Source organism: Chrysochloris asiatica, unplaced genomic scaffold (assembly GCF_000296735.1).
Source record: "Chrysochloris asiatica unplaced genomic scaffold, ChrAsi1.0 scaffold00065, whole genome shotgun sequence".
Lineage (NCBI taxonomy): Eukaryota > Metazoa > Chordata > Mammalia > Afrosoricida > Chrysochloridae > Chrysochloris > Chrysochloris asiatica.
The window spans coordinates 7,141,976-7,145,737 of record NW_006408583.1 but is presented as its reverse complement, the minus strand read 5'-3'; the positions used below and the strand labels follow the sequence as shown (position 1 = coordinate 7,145,737).

The following is a 3,762-nucleotide window of genomic DNA, read 5'->3' as shown; positions in this document are numbered from 1 at the left end:
AGGGTTCCCGAGGCTGTAAATCTTTACGGGAGCAGAAAGCCTCATCTTTGTCCCGCGTATCAACTGGTAGTTTCGAACGGCTGACCTTGCGGTTCGCAGCCTGATTCTAACCACTACACTACCAGAGTTCCTTAATGTTAAATTACTAAGGTTATATTAATTGAAAAACGTTAAAAATTTGAACAGTAGCTGAAGACCTCAGAAAAATTTAAACACAAGTCAGAAGAAAACTCAAACGGAAACCTTTGGAGGTTTGTAACTTGCATTCCCTTTGCCTCTGACTAAAGCACTGTCTCTGTGTAATTAGAATCAAGATCTATGTTAGGGACAGAAGAGCCACTGTTGGCTACTAACAGAAAACCACAAAAGCCAGTTCAAAACAAGCTTGAGTCAGACCCAAACTGGTAAGTGTCCTTCCCTGAGAATGCCCCTTGAAGAAGCCATCCCATTGTAGGTGACAACATATATCACAGAATCCTTTGAACTGACTCCATCTCGAGCAGCCAGAAGCATATAATGCCAGATGACTGAAGGATACTACCTCCTGGACCTCAGGTAAAGGAACAAACTAAATCCCCTTACCTGATTGGTCACCTTGCCCCACTTCCTTATTTTGTCCTGTATAAAAGCCCAGCCTTGGGACCTAGGTGCGTGGATTCCCTAGTAACTCTGTGGCAGGTGTGCCAGGCCAGCCTTCTCTTTCTCAATAAAGGTGACTTCCTTCTGTAGTTCTATTTGAGGCTCCTGCTCAAATTCTTAAAGGCAAGAATCTAACAAACAATATCCAGGAACATACATTAGTGTCCATTCCAAAGAAAGGTGGTGATACAACAGAACATGGAAATCATAGAACAATAGCATTAACATCACATGCATGTAAAATTTTACTGATGTGTCTTACAATTGATGGTGTTTTATAATCACTACTGGCAGCTCAGAAGTGTTATCATTGCTTGCACATGCGTAGAGTTAGTGGTTATTCCTCAAGGGGATGGCTTGGTAAGCATCAGCTTCATGTTTCTGTCAACAAATTATAAAAGGACCATTTGGAAAAGGAATATGTTGTTATCTGAAAACCTTCCATTAACACCTTCAGATAAAATCAAGAAGCTAACAGCATCAAAACATGTAGATGAGGTGAGTCAGAAAGGTAAAATAAAGATCGCCAACCCATCATAGGAGGGTTGGTAACGTAGTGGTTATGAGTCAGGCTGCTAATCTTAAGGTCAGCAGTTTGAAACTGCCAGTGGTTCCACTGGAGAAAGATGAGGCTTTCTGCTTCCATAAAGATTTACAGACTGAGAAACCCTAAACAGAGTCCTTAAGAGTCGGCACTGACACCACGGCACATGACCATCATGGGGATGGTGCAAGGATGGGGCATTTGAATCTCTTAGTTTGGGTTGACTAGAGGGCAGATAAAACCAACAAAAATGAGTGGATTTGTCTTTTCTTTTCCAGGGCACTGTGATTACCTGAGCAAGGAACTCCTGGTGAGAGTTACCATGGATTACTGACAGGGCTTTGGCCACTGTTTTGACCTGGAGTCTTGAACTATCCTAGGTGGGGTATGAGGATACAACCAAAGAAAATGGCAAATAAGATAAGATTGGTCTTCTCTAGGTACCTTGGGATCAGGGCTGGGACCATATTGGACTGATTTTAGAAACTACACGAGTAGAATAGTTCAGAAGTCCTGGTATGGTGCTGCAGGGTAAGTACTGGGCAGGAAATTGCCAGGTGAATGGCTCAAACCCACCAACTGCTCTTCAGAAACCCTATGTAGGATCGCTATAAGTTGGACACTGTCAGGACCAGAATATTGAATACTGCAACATGATGAAGAACAACAGAATATTGCCAAATACAGTGCCAGAATATGAGCCCCTCAGGTTGGAAGGCACTCAAAATGCGACTGGGGAAGAGCTGCCTCCTCAAAGAGTTCACTGTGATGACGGGAATGGAGTAAAACCCTCGGGACCTTCATTTGCTGATGGGGCACATCTCAAAATGAAGAGCAACAGCTGTAAACATCCATTAACAATCAGAATATGGAATGTAGGATTTATGAATACTGGAAAATTAGAAATTTTGTCAAAAATGAAGTGGAACGTATAAATATCAATATCCTAGGCATTACTGAGCTGAAATGGACTGGTATTGGGCATTTTGAATCTGACAATCACATGGTTCACTATGTCAGGAATGACAAATTGAAGAGGAATGGTGTTGCATTCATTGTCAAAAAGAACATATCAAGATTAGTCACGAAATACAATGCTATCTGTGATAGGATAGTATCCATATGCCTACAAGGAAGACCAGTTAATACAACCGATATTCAAATTTATGACAACTGCCTCTTGGTCCATGTACAGATTCCTCATGAACACGATTAAGTGTTCTGGAATACTCATACTTCTCAATGTTGTCCATAGCTTGTCATGATCCTCACAATCAAAAGGTTTGTGTAGTCAATAAAGCACAGGTAAATATCTTTCTGATATTCTCTGCTTTCAGCCAAGATCCGTTGGACATCAGCAATGATATCTCTTGTTCCACGTCCTCTTCTGAATCCGGCTTGAATCTCTGGAAGTTCTCTGTCAATGTATGCTTGCAGCCATTTCTGTATTACCTTTAGTAAAACTTTACTCGCATGGGATATCAAAGATATTGTCTGATTTTTTTTCCACATTCCGTTGGGTCACCTCTCTTTGGAATGGGCGCAAATACGGATCTTTTCCAATCAATAGACCAATAGTTGTCTTCCAAATTTCTTGGCATAGATGAGTGAGTGCCTCCTGTGTTGCCTCACTTACTTGAAAGATTTCAATTTTTATTACATCAATTCCTGGTGCCTTGTTCTTTGCCAATTCCTTCAATGCACCTTGGACTTCTTCCTTCAGTATCATTGTCTCTTGATCATATGCTACGTCTTGAAATGGTTGAACATCAACTATTTCCTTTTGGTACAGTGACTCTGTATTCCTTCCATCTTCTTTTGATGCTTTCTTCATCATTCAATAATTTGCCCAGAGATTCTTTCAATAATGAAAGTCGAGGCTTGAATTTTTTCTTCAGTCCCCCCAGCTTGAGAAATGCTGAGCATTTTCTTCCTTTTTGGTTTTCTGACTCCAGATATTTGCACATTTTGTTGTAATATTTGGCTTTATCTTCTTGAGCTGATCTTTGGAATTTTCTGTTCAGTTTTTGGACCTCCTCATTTCTTCCATATGCTTTAGTGTCTCTGCGCTGGAGAGCAAGTTTCAGTGTTTCTTCTGACATCCATTTTGACCTTTTCCTTCTTTCTTGTCTTCTTAATGACTTTCTGCTTTCTTCTAGTATGATGTTCTTGATGTCATCCCACAACTCTTCTGGTCTTCGGTCTTTAGTGTTTAATGTATCAAATCTGTTCTTTAGATGATCTCTAAATTTAGGTGGTATATATTCAAGGTCATATTTTGGCTCTCGTGGACTTGTTTACATTTTCTTCAGCTTCAGTTTGAATTTGCATATGAGCAATTGATGGTCTGTTCCACAATCTGCCCCTAGCCTTGTTTTGATTGATGATATGGAGCTTTTCCATCGTCTCTTTCCACAGATGTTTTCAACTTGATTGCTATGTATTCCATCGGACGAGGTCCGTGTGTATAGTCATCTCTTATGCTGTCTAAAGAAGGTATTTGAAATGAACAAATTATTGGTTTTGCAGAATTCTATCATGCGATATCCAGCATCATTTGTATCACCAAGGCCATATTT

At 40.3% G+C, this 3,762-nt stretch overlaps 1 pseudogene; it reads right to left on the bottom strand.

Annotated features, from left to right (window-relative positions):
* Positions 1 to 3,492: 3,492 nt before the first annotated feature.
* The window catches only part of LOC102835207, a 5,751-nt pseudogene continuing 5,481 nt past the window's right edge, over positions 3,493 to 3,762 (bottom strand).